Below are 13,416 nucleotides of genomic sequence, written 5' to 3' on the forward strand. Positions count from 1 at the left end.
GTTGTAGAAGGGGTTGAAAGGTCAAAGAAGACCTAACTCATTCTGGAAAAAAAAAGCAAAAAAAAAAAAAAACCCAACTCACCGCGATCAAGTCCATTGGGATTCAAAGCAATCCTTTTGGGTTTCCTACGTGGTAAATCTTTACGGAAGTAGATTGCCCAGTCTTCCGTCTGCTGAGTAGCTGGTGGGTTTGAACCGCCAAACTTATGGTTAGCATTCAAATGCCTTAGGCACTATGCCACCAGAGCTCCTAACCCTGCAAATACAACTGCAAAATTGGAATTACCGCTGCTGTCCCTCTGCAACCTCGTGGAAACAGTATTCACAAGGTGTGATACTCTACGGATCTGGAACTGGGAGAGGAGTGTGGGTTCTTACGGTTCTAAGGCCACAGAAAAGCCAGGGCAGAAGTTTGCAAGAAACCAAGCCCATTCAACTTGGGCGACCTGTACAGAGAGCCCAGCCCTGGAGAAGCGGGCAGAATGGAAACATGAAGAGTAGTTTGACCAATGAAAAATGATGTTTTATGATTAATTTAATACTTTGAGCATGGATTTAAGTGTGCCATTCTAATTTGAGTCAGGCCTTGGACATAAGGGTTGGCTGAGGTACTCGGGTGCACCCTCCACACTTGGAAGATTTTTTTGAGATGCCCATAGCCGTGGAAGAAAGGAAAGGAGCGGATTAGTGGCCGAATCTTTTGTTTCTTGCTCTGAAATATCACGGTCTTAGCTCCAAGGTGGAGACTCAGATAAGTTTGTGGGATTACGCTAGATAGGATCCAGTCCAAATTTGTCTCCAGTGGGCCAAAGCACGCCGGAAGAAATCTCACGGTTTAATTAAGCTCCCCCCCCCACACACACACCCCATAGGAAAAGGAACCCAAATAGGAAACCCCAAAACTGTTTGATCAGAGGAAATTGGGTTTGTCTTTTTTACCACTTCACCCTTCCTGTCTTTCAATCCATCAGCATTGGTTTTTAAAAAAAAAAAAAAAACAAAAACGCTTAAAATTGGGGGCGGGGCAGTGGCAAGGACGGAACTGCACTTGAGAAGCAGGGTCGCGCCTGGATGAACTTCGACTAGCAGATAACCCGCCTCCAGCTCAGCCCCTTCGACTGCGTGCGGGAGCCAGTCCCTGCACAGCTTGATGCCTGTACGCCCGCCCTGCCTGCCGCCCTGAGGTTGTGCGTCCGCCGCATTCCCCACCGACCTCGCATTTCGGGGCCGAATAGGGGCGCGTGTTGCCGGCGGTGCTGGCCTCGATCCCGTGGCCTGATTTCCGCGCTCCGCGTTTTCGCTCCTGCCTCGCCCCGGCGGCCGAGGGCGGGGTGCGCGGCGGCGCTTTGGCGCGGGGCTGGGAGCTCGAGCGCACTCCGCCTGCAGCCCGCTGCGAGCGCCGCCTCCTGCGGCTGCCGCAGCCCGACAGCGCGCCCCGCAACATGCCAACCTCTCGCCGCCTGTGCTGACTTCCCTGAAAGGCACCGGCACCGCGACTTTTTGGGCTCTCCATGGGTCGTGCTCTGCCCACCTTCGCCCATCTCTGACGCCGCGGACAGCAGCTTCGCAGATCCGCCGCGGTGCCGGAGAACCGTCCAGCGGAGTTCTCCCTCCCTCGCGTGAGGTGAGTGGCAGCTCGGTTCCAAGCTCGCTCTGCAGAGGGGGCTGCGGTCGCGGCGGTGGGGTTTGAGCGCCGAAGGGGAAGGGCTGGGTTTCCTCAGTGTCACTGCAGTAGGTCTGTGACACCTTTCCAGACTAGGTCAGCATAGCAAAAAATAAGGGAGAAGGGCATAATCGCTTTATTGGGCAGTGTAGACAGTGAAACACATACTGAGCTGCTGCACCTAGAGCGTTTCAGATAGGCTGCCCTCATGGCTCCTGTTTGCTGCATCACATCCAACTCGTCGCTTATTCTCTCCTGCGTGGAAACCAGTTCGGTAGCACAAGAGTTGAGGGTGATGCGGGGCCCTATGAAGTGAAGGTACGTTAGCTTGTCTCCGCTGCTTAGGATTGCCTGTCACCTACTGGCGTCCAGAGAGAGAGTCCTGACTCCATCCTAACGCCCTGGGGGGAGGGCCCATTGCTTTTTGGCAGGGGGGTCTGCATCAGCTTTTTCTCCCCTCTCAGCAGTGATGTTTTGTGAATGTAGCATGTAGATTGCAAAGAACGGGAGTGTCTTCTTCCTTTTAGGCAGAAAAAGTTGAAAAAACTAGGCATGTTAATAATTATTAGCAGGACCGGTACTCAGGATGCAGCAGAAAGCTGTTAAATTTTCATTGCCCTCTAAGAAAAACAAACGGCATCGTCAGTGATTATTGGCAGGGCCGTGTTATTTTTGGGACTTTGGGAAAATTGTCCACAGATTGTCTTCAGGAGGCTGAAGAAGGGGAAGGGGGGAGCGGCAGAGGGCGGCTGGCACCACACTGAGTTCCAGCTTGCCTAAGGAGGATTCAGAATCACAAGCCAAACACGTTTGGTTGCTGATTTTAAAAAGGGCATCGGAAGCAGAACTGCAGCCATGAACAAGGTAACAACAAACCATGGAAACCAGCCTAAAGGAAAAGAGCACATAAAGATCACATGCATTTGTGCTATAAAAAGCATGCATATATATGAGCCTTTTAGGATGGATTCTATACTTGGTGAAACTGTATCTGTGAGTATGTACAGTTTTGTCTACTGTCTTATTTATAGTCAGTACTTCAGAGGGCTGTGTCTGCCACTGATGTTATGTAATGGTCGTGGTTCACCATCAGATTTTTAAAGCATACTTGAGGAATAAGGGAACTTCCATCTGCCTTTGCAGAAGGGCTCAAGGTGTAGCCTGGTGAGGGTCGCTGAATGTTTGCCCTAGTCAGCCTCCAGATGTGTGAGCTCAGCTGTTGCTTGTCACTTAGGTGACAACTGGCCTTTTCCCACTAAGCCTTTGCTGTCTCCATTATGCTCAGTGAAGTGTCAGTGTTCAGCCGCCTTCTATTATCAGGAGTGGACTTGAGTCCCTTGGGAGGCGGCAGCCTTGTTTGGCCATCCCCTACAATATGTCTGTTTTCAGACTCTAGTAAGGGGGGCTAAAAATCCCATGACAGCAAGATAGATACATCTTGAATTGAGCACTAACTTAATCCAAAGATTCTGCTTTAATCAAGACAGCTCTGAAAGGATGACGCAATATTTGTCAAGCCTTTTTGTCTTGAATAATATTTACTCCCACCAGGGGATTTTAAACTTAAACAGCAACCATTTATCTTGCTGTCTGGTAGGGCCTGGTTCAGTTTGACTCTACTGTGGTCCCAGCCTAGGTGGCTGGGATTGGCCTGGAACAGGAATCTGTCATTGAAGCCCAGCTGGAGCCTGAAGAAAGCAAAATACAGCACTCTGCTGGTACCAGAGGGTTTACTAAATGCCATCAACTGGCGAGTCAGGAGACACAGAAAGAGATATTTTACGAGCTCTTCCAGAAATGTTTACACAAAGGATTTAAAGGTTAACAGTGCATATGCTCTACATATTAAAACTAAAAGATACTAGAAATAGGTGAGGTACAAAATCATAAAGTTTCTTAAGTTGGGACTAACATAATGGCTCCTTCTTGTGAATAAACCTCAAAAAAGAAAAAAAAAAAACTGGATGGTACATTGAAGTAGAATATAGGTGTGAGTGAGTAGGGTTTAGTGAATTAGTTTTTCCGTCCTTAATTTGTATTAATTGGTGATTTATTACTTAGTAAACCAGTTTTTACAAGAAAAGTGATATATTTTATGAAAATTGACAGATTCAATCAGTTCTGCCAGCAATACCAATGCAGTTTAAAAAGTTTATTGTGTTTTTATAATCAAGGTTCATGGAACTACCGTTTGTCTCTATAATAAAGGGGGTTGCAGTGAGTCACCTTAGGTCACCCAAATAAAATTTATCAGTTGGAGGGGGGAGCCCTTATGGAATTAATACCTGAACTATTAAGTTTAGAGCCAGATGTGGGTAAAACCTGGTTGTTCCTAATATCCTGTCCTATGATAACTCTGAAAAGGAAAAAAAGAAAAAAAGTTAAAATTTGAAGTTTTTTCATTAAGATTTTTAGAGTTAAGCTGAAATGTACATTGGAAAAGTAATTTCATAAGATAATTTCTCTGGAACATTTTATAATTACTTGAAAAGTAAATACCAAAAGTTGGGTATATTATGAATGACTGCCCATAATATGAAATGGGACAAAAAAATTTTAAAATAATTTTCCAGTAACCAAATAACTCTTACTGGCTTCTACTTATGTTTTGAGTTATTTAACACTATGGGTAATGATTTTCTGTAATGATTATCATCATTGGTTTTCTAGTTACTGCAGTTAATTTCTTGGTTAAAGTAATTTTTAAAAGAATCAGTTTTCCATTTAAGGAAGGAATATAATTTTAAAAATCAATGTGATTCTCATCTGTGCACAGAAACATTAAAGATGTCACTTGACCAAGATAGACACCTCCTTGGAGAAATAGCTCTATTTCTTTCCATTTTATGTGAAACAATTATCAGTTGTTTAACTCTTATTAGTGTGAAAATATTCAAATTGGTTATATCTGTATGTAATTATTCCACAGTAAAGAGAAGGAGTAAAGAAATGAATGAATTTTGCTTCCTGGTTGATCTGGTGGCTAGTCATTCAGTATTTTAAGAGGCATTACTTCTTTTTCTTATGGTCACAGAATAAAGCATTACCATATTGCATTGTATGCTGTAAAATATTACTGTAATGTCTTTAGAAGGTTGGTGTGAGCAGACGAGTTGGGAGAGGAAAGTAAAATAATGCCAGTGCCAAGTCTCGCACTTACTACAGTTCCTCGAAACCTCAGCAGCATATGGAGCCAGCGCTCCAGTACAGAGTGTCACGGACCAAGATGGCATCTGGGAAACTGAAGCGCCCCCAGCTTCTGGACTTCTCCATTCTGTATACACACAAGTCTAGCACCTCAGCTTCCCCACTGACTATACTTTGTTTATGACTGTGCAGAACTGAAGTCAGGAATTTGCTACATGTGTGTTGGTGAAGGAACATATTGGAGTAGTGGGAAAGGCCTGCTTCAGAACAGCATAGAAAATCACGTAGGCTTTTGTTCCCCCCTTCCCCACCCTCCTGCAGGAGAGGTGGTGGGGGAGATATTCTTTAGAAGTTGGAGTACGCTGATGTCATGACACTTCTGGCGCAGAGATACGACAGAATAATCAGTGCCGAATGACACAGATTTTCCAGGAACCGATCCTGATCCTTGGTCCACTGGCAAAGACTATTTCCAGTTACTGGGGAAGATCAGGCTGCTCAGGGGAAATGCAATAATTCTCCTTGTGTCTCTGTTTTGTGTGCTTACTCAGACTAAACTCTAAATGTATTTGGGTCACTTTTGAAGGGGCTCTCTAAGAACAAGAATTATTGCCCAGCCTGAACTGATTAGACTTTTCCATCTTCCTATAAAGAGAGATTTAAAATGTAAGATATAAAATAAAAACGTCAGCAAGGCAGAAGCCTATGTAAACATTTAAAAACTTAGAGCTGTAAACTAGCAAGTAGCTTTCATTTACCTTTACTTCAATTTTTCTCCCCTCTCCTTAAGTTGGATTCTAAGTAATCTTTAAAAACAACTGACCAATTAAGCTGCAGTTGTATTTTTCTCACTGGTAGGTTTGGGATGAACTCTTGGGAGACATGCCTTTCATTTCTTGCAGATTACACTTCAAAAAAAAAAAAAAAAAAAAAAACAGTTAGGGCTGTGTTATTTCAGTTGCTCTGGTACTGAACCCATGCTCTCCTTTCTAAGGTTTTTGTCCCAATTGTTGATGGATGGCAGCCATGAGCTTTTGCTTTCTGTATGCATCTCTATGTTGCCTTCTTTCCTCACTGGGTCTCTGGAAAGAAAAATGTATCAACAATACAGTGAAAATATTGCCATCAGATACAGACTGTAAGTACATTCCTCCATGCCGTGTTCTCTCACTCAGCTGCCCTTCTTTTATCTGAGGCACAGATCCCAGGGCTCGCAATTATGGTCTTTGACTTTGGTAACAACTCTGTTTGAAATGTTTCCAATTACACACAATATTGGCGGCATGTAGCAGCTGCATGCCAAAAAGCACTTCGAAGTATGTTCCAAGATTCAGGCTGTGATTGCTTTTAATTTAAAATAAAGGCTATTTGGTTTCCTGTGATGTTTTTATAACCACCTTTTTCCCCTTTGTGTTGCCTTTCTTAAAAAAAAAAAAAGTCTAATATGAAGTAGCCACCACTTAACAGGATACAATATTGGCCCTAGTTTTCAAGGATGGCCCTTGGCTTTCAGCAAGGACTGCAAATTTTCAATAAAGGGATTTTAAATAAAGAAATAAACATTGTATAGCAGTTTACATTTCCCCAAAGAAGAAAGGGGGAGAGGTTATCTGATAGCAAAAAGCAAAACAAACAAACAAACCAAAAACTCCTAGCAGTCTGCTCCTGTAAAGATTTCAGCCTAGGAAACCCTATGGGGCAGTTCTCCTGTGTCCTGTAGGGTGGCTATCAGTTGGAATGACTCTCTGGCATACAACAACAAATCTCTTCACGTTTCCTCCTCCCTTTTAGGAGTCTGTAACTGCAATTATCTTTTCAGGTCAGTGGAGGTTATTTGGTACATTGTCTTTCCTTCAAATTCAGCTATTTTTTTGTTTGTATGGGTCCCTTAAGATGTGTTTAAAATACACAAAAAGGGTGGTAGAAAGGTGTCACTAAGAATAGTTTTTAAATGGTGGGGTGGGAGAGACTCAACAAATAATTTCACCATTCAACAATGACCAAAACTATGGTTTATTTAAATCTTTTAATACCTATCAGATATACTTATAGTGATCCCCTTTGGGTTTCCGGGTGGTAGTAGATTGCCCCATCTTCCTTCTGTGGAGCAGCTCGTGGGTTTGAACCTCCAGCCTACTGGTTAGCAGTCAGATGCCTTAGGCACTGTACCACCAGAGCTCCTACAATGACCACACCCTCCAGACCTGGCTCTTTTTGTGGGTTTGAAATCTCTGAACAGTGAAACCTTTTACAACTATGGTCGTTTAAATCTTTTAATAGCTACCAGTTATATTTGACTTATTAAATCTGAAATAAAAAAAATATACACTATCAGAACTTGAAGTGAATAAGGACTGGGGAGTTCTGTTTCTAGGATGGCTTGTTGGCCCACCTAGAGCTAGAGGGTATCCAATAGATGAGGTGCTAAGATGGTCCTAATTAAGGTGTTTTCACATAGCTCTTTCAATCCTGGCAAAAACATCCTATAGAATACAGTGCTTCTTTGGGTTGAACAGTAGTTGACTTGCATAAACGCCAACATCTCTTCTGGCATTTTTGGAAAGCTTCCATCATGTAATAAATAGTGCTGTATAATCTAAATTTGTAAATGCCATGTTTCATGTAGCTCCTGTAGAGACAGCTGAAATTAACCCAGACTAGTAGAGATCACTGAGATCCTGGAGGTTAAGTCACTGCCTGGATCCAAAGTATTGCCACTAACTGAGGATTTTGATCAAATCTAGGAAGTGTGAGGTTAGGTTTAGTATAGCAGCATACTGTGAAGAAGTGTCCACCCACCCATGGTTAGAGTTTTCCTTTTCATCCCTTTTATCCTTGGAAACTGACTTTCAGTTAAGCAAACCTTCTTAGAGGAGAAGTGAGGTTTATGTTCCTTTTCCAGCTGCACACCCCAGCCTGCCTAATACTCACCCCACCCAGCCCATTGCTATAGAGACAAAACCCACAGTAACCAGGGTTGAAATAGAAAGTCTATTAAAAAGCTTTTTCTATATTGACCAGTTCCTCTGTCCTAGTTGAAATGTTGTCTCCTGTGTGTGTATGTATAGACACACACACACACACACTTACTTTCAGTCTAGTAATAGTTAACTGTGGTGGTATAGTGCCTAAGGCATTTGACTCCTAACCAGAGGGTTGGCAGTTCAAAACCACCAGCCACTCCACAAAGGAAGACTGTGCAATTTACTTCCCTAAAGATTTACTGCCTCAGAAACCCACAGGGGGTCACTATGAGTTGGAATCGACTTGACGGCAGTGAGTTTGGTTTGGTTTGAACAGTTAACTGCTTTAAACTGTGTTGCAGTCGATCTACTTTTGCAGTGATACTGCCTCGGAAACCCAAGGAGGGGTCCCTATGAGTTGGGTCCAACTCGATGGCACATAACAACAACAACAACAACCGTTTCACCACAGGCACTTTTTTACTACTTTCTTTTATTTCACTGGTAAGCAAATAATATAATAATCTTCTGGAGAAACTCATAACTTGATAACTGCAATAGATACTTGTATGCTATTTATGTGCTTGGATAATCTAAATTATTTATTTATAATCTGAAGAAGGGCTAGATACTGTGGTATTTCGTTTTGCTTCAAAATTTTTTTCCAGACAATTTAGGGAACTGTTAGATTTTCCTGTAAGAAGATTGCTTAGTGTTCAAGTGTTGAAATGCTTGTTATAATGTATGTCGAGAAAAGATGACATTCTAAATTCTTCTGTGACTATGTAATTAACAAGTATGATCAGTGCTTGAAGTATATGCATGTTACATAATTTTTAGGAAGAGATCAGGCTAGGGCTGAAGTTGGATTAGAGAATCCCAGATGTTTCTTGTAAGGAAATATATATGCTTTATAGAAATTTTGAACTGCTTTCTGATGCTTAGTTTTGTTCGTGGCAAGGATCATATGAATAAATTCATTGAGGTACCTTAGTTCATATTATATAACACTTTGGCTACTTTGAAAAAGTAGCCAAAGTGATAAATAACTGGCCCCCCCTTCCCTGGTTCTGAAATTCTTTAGACTTTTATGTCTTTGTGAATGTGAAAGGAGGGAATAAAATATACAGAGAAGATGTTTGTGTTTAGCTGACTTAATCCTATAAGTTCCCTTTGTGGGCCTTCTATAAGCTTAAACAGCTTGGCAGGCTAATAGCCAAAAACATGTCCTCAAGTACTGCCAAATGTGTTAAAAGCAGACCAGGATTTTCTCCATACTGAAGTGCTGGAAATTTTTTCTTTTACCTTCTGAATTTTAAGGAACAAACCAGAAAATGACTCTCTTCTTCCCCTCCTAATCCACAGAAACCAAAATTACTATTTATTGGAGGGCTGAAGCTGGAAACTGATATAAATAATGACATTTGGGCGGGAGTGTTTGAAACTAGATTTAAGCAGGAAGTAACCAGGTTAATGTGGTGTGTAATGGGTTTTTGTTGTTGTTGTTATTCTTTTGTTTGTGCTGTCTGTAGGCACTAGCTTTTTTTTTAACTTCTGTTCAGTTACTTTTGGTCAAGTACTTGTCCTTTATCCTGTTTCTTCTTGAGTAGAAATATTGAAGAATAAACAGAGGGAGTGATAAGATATAATAGTGTAGAACCAAAAACCAAACCAAACTCACTGCCATCGAGTTGGTTCCACTCATAGTGACCCCTCCTGGGGTTTCCAAGGCGGTATCTCTATGGAAGTAGATAGCCCAGTCTTCCTTCAGAGGAATACCTGGTGGGTTTGAACTGCCAGCCTTCTGGTTAGCAGTCAGATGTCTTAGGCACTGCACTACCAGAGCTACTGATAGTGTAGAAGACAGATTTTCTACAGGCTTTTTCTAAAAATCATAAAACTTAGATTGAAATAGCTATGTTATTTTGGATCAGTCTCTCAGCTTCTCTGGGTCTCAGTTTCCCTTATCTGTAAATGACAGGAATGAAGCTAAGTCAGTGAATATTAACCAAAGTTTTGGATCATAAACACCAATGGAACTTTTTCAAAATACGAATACATAACAGTTTTAACACAGTAGATCTTGAGTGGGGCCTTACACTTTTATCTGGAAAAGCTTCTCAGGTGATTCTGATACCAGGTATGGTTAAGAGCCATTAAATCTGATGATCTCTAAGATTTCTTTACAGTTTTAAAATTTTACATTTCTGAGCACATACAAATACATATGTAGAAATATCATCTGTCAGTCTTATATATGGTCATGGGTATATTCCCTTTTGCCTAGACATACCTGATAATTCAGTCTGTCTACCCATCTATTTACCCGTAGATTAATGTTTGTTATCACTGATCTATTTTTGTTTATCTAAAACAAGAATATGTAAAATTATAGATGCCAACTTTTGTATGGTATGGATATAGACAGTTTTAAAGCATTTCATATGTTATCACTGATAATGCAGTATTATATATATAAAAGGATTTATCTTATATGTTTCTTATCTAACTTTTCTTTTAACTGGTACTTTCATTCCTAATATTGCTGTCAAAATTTCATAAATGTCATTTTAACCAACCTCTAGGAAAATTTGTTTTGCTCCTCTTAGTGGTTGGAAAGCAGTGTGAGGAAGGAACTATGCTTGTCCACTGTGCCTGACAATACCTCAAACCCATCAAAACCAAACACTGCTGTTGAGTCAGATCTGACTCATAGTAGCCCCTCCTTGGGTTTCTGAGGTGGTATTACTACGGGAGTAGATTGCCCAACCTCCCTTCTGAGGAGTGGCTGGTGGGTTTGAACCGCCAGCCTGCTGGTTAGCAGTCAAATGCCTTAGGCACTAAGCTACCAGAACTCTGTTGTTGTTGTTGTTGTTTGCCATCGAGTCGGCCCTGACTTATAGCAGCCCCTCCTTGGGTTTCCGAGGCAGTATCACTATGGAAGTAGGATTGCCCAACCTTCCTTCCGAGGATTGACTGGTGGGTTTGAACCACCAGCTCTAGGACATAATAATTGCTTGACAAAATACAAGGAACTCACAAATCAGAAAACTTTTTGAAAGCACCTTTCAGGTTAAATACCTCCAAACTTAAAGTAATGGGCCCAGTTGTTTATCTGAAAAACTCTATATATCACCCCATGTAACACAGCAGCACCCCTGCCCTCTCTCTGCCACCACCCAGCACTCCCCAACCACCTTACCCTGTTTCATTTTTCTCCATACCCTTTATCACTGAAAAGAAAATACGAATACATAACAGTTTTAACACAGTAGATCTTGAGTGGGGCCTTACACTTTTATCTTGAAAAGTCTGAAAGATATTTACTTAGGAAAGATGTCTGTTCATGAGCATGGCTATATGCTGTCTTGTCTATTGCTTTGTCCCAACTCTTAGAGCGGTACTTGACACATCAAACAAAGACAGACAATTCTCCTTGTGTTTCCAAACTTTTTGCTTACTCTGTACTCTATGATGGGAGCTCTGGTAGTGTAATGCCTAAGGCACTTGACTGCTAATGAGAAGCATGAGAATGGTGGGTTTGAATCACCAGTCACTCCTCAGAAGGAAGGTTGGGCAATCTACTTTTGTAGTGATACTGCCTTGGAAACCGAAGGAGGGGTCGCTATGAGTCGGGTCCAACTCAACAGCACATAACAACAAGAACATAGTCTATGCTAGTATGTGCCAGTTGAAGAAGTATAACCAACCATCACTATAAAGGATTTAAAACTTATCAGACAAACTTACAACCTTATTACAGTTTTAAGTTTTACTTTTAAATATTTTGAATTGCAAAGATCAAAAATTTTAAATAAATCTTAATCAATGCAGGTTTCTTAATAAAGAGTATTTATGTCATTTTGCCCTCCAGTCCTTTTCAACAAGGGAAATGCCAACTCCCATTTTTTGGATTAGTGAAGTAATCTTTAAACAAGGTAATTATAATTATTTTTATAGCCAGTAATTATTTTTCCCCCCACAGGCATGACTCCATATCATATATTTCATAACCTGTAAAATACTTTAAAACTGTCTATATCCATACTATACAAAAGCTTATATCCACAATTTAATGTTCTTGTTTTAGAAAAAATCAGAGTCTTAAGGAAATATGTTAAACACATAGCTTTTGCTTATAATAGATGTAACATATCTGAAGTTTTATTATCAAGCATTGGGACATTAGAAAATTATTAGTTGTATAGTTTTGCAGAAATATTGCTCAGTTTGTTTCTTTGCTTTTTCCTTTCAGTCTTTGAAATGTTTGTTATTTCCTATCATTATTTATTATTGTCATTACTATAGAGCATCTACATATACTAAATTGAAAGGACATAAGCCAGTCAATATTACTAGTGATGGTATCTACATAGCACAAATAAAGGAAAAAATGTGGTCATTATCTGCTGTACTTGAATTTGTGTTGTTATGTATTGCTATTATATTTTTTGTTTATTTTGTGTTGCTTTTAATTAAAAGACCTTTAAATAGACTCACAGTTTTAAAATCTATAAAACTGCCCAGTTCCCTTAGAATTTCTCTACTGTACAGGCATGGCTAGTAGCAAAATCAGCAAGCTTCAGCTCCATTTTCCTACTGCAAGACCATTGTTAAACCAAAGAACCAGGGCCTCAGAGTGGAAATTTTTACCCGAATTGTCTATTTGGGTTGTTTCCACAACATAACTGTAAAACTCTCACTTTTAGTCATTATGTGAAGAGATTTTATGAGGCATTTTAGTCAGAAAAGAAAGCTTAAGCTGTGGTTTAAGAATCATTGGCAATAATTAAGAGCTGGTTCAAAGTATTGTTTAAAGCCTTCATATTTATAGGTTAAAATTTCCTGAGGATTCACAAGTGATCTTGTTTATGCCGGACTTCAAGCTTATAATCAAGGACACACACAGACATTTTCGGGGTGGGATCATGGCTCCCTCCTTTGTTTTATGTCTCTGTTCAAGTTACCTGTGATCAGAGAGGCCTTTCAGATCACCCTAGGTAATACAGCAGCAGCCCTGCCCTTCCCCTGCCACCACCCAGCATTCCCTAACCTCCTTTCCCTGCTTCATTTTTCTCCATACCCTTTTATCACTATCTGAAGGATATTTACTTAGGATAGCTGTCTGTTCATGAGGATGGCTATATGCTGTCTTTGTCTATTGCTTTATCCCAACTCTTAGAGTGGTATTTGACACATCAAAGAAAACCAAAAACGATTGCTGTTGAGTCATTTTGCACTCATGGCAACCCCATGTGTATCACAGTAGGACTGTGCTCCATAGAGTTTTCAATAGCTGATTTCAGAAGTAGATCACCAGGCTTTTCTTCTGACGTACCTCTGGTGGACTCAAACCGGCAACCTTTCAGCTGGCAGCCAAGTCTGTTTGCATCATCCAAGGACTTCATTTGGCACATATTGGTGTTTTTATTAGTTGCTTTCTGGTCAGCTTCAACTTGTGGTGACCTTATGGATAACAGAGTGAAACGTTGCCCAGTCCTGTGCCATCTTCATGAACATTAGTACCTTTAAGTCTGTTGTGGCTGTTTATCAGTCCATTGCATTGAGGGTTTGCCTTGTTTTCACTGATGCTCTAATTTACCCAGCATGATGTCTATTTCTAGAGATGGGTCTTTTGTGATG

Source organism: Orycteropus afer, unplaced genomic scaffold (assembly GCF_000298275.1).
Source record: "Orycteropus afer afer isolate SDZICR_OR568_19922 unplaced genomic scaffold, OryAfe1.0 scaffold00045, whole genome shotgun sequence".
In the NCBI taxonomy this organism is placed as follows: domain Eukaryota; kingdom Metazoa; phylum Chordata; class Mammalia; order Tubulidentata; family Orycteropodidae; genus Orycteropus; species Orycteropus afer.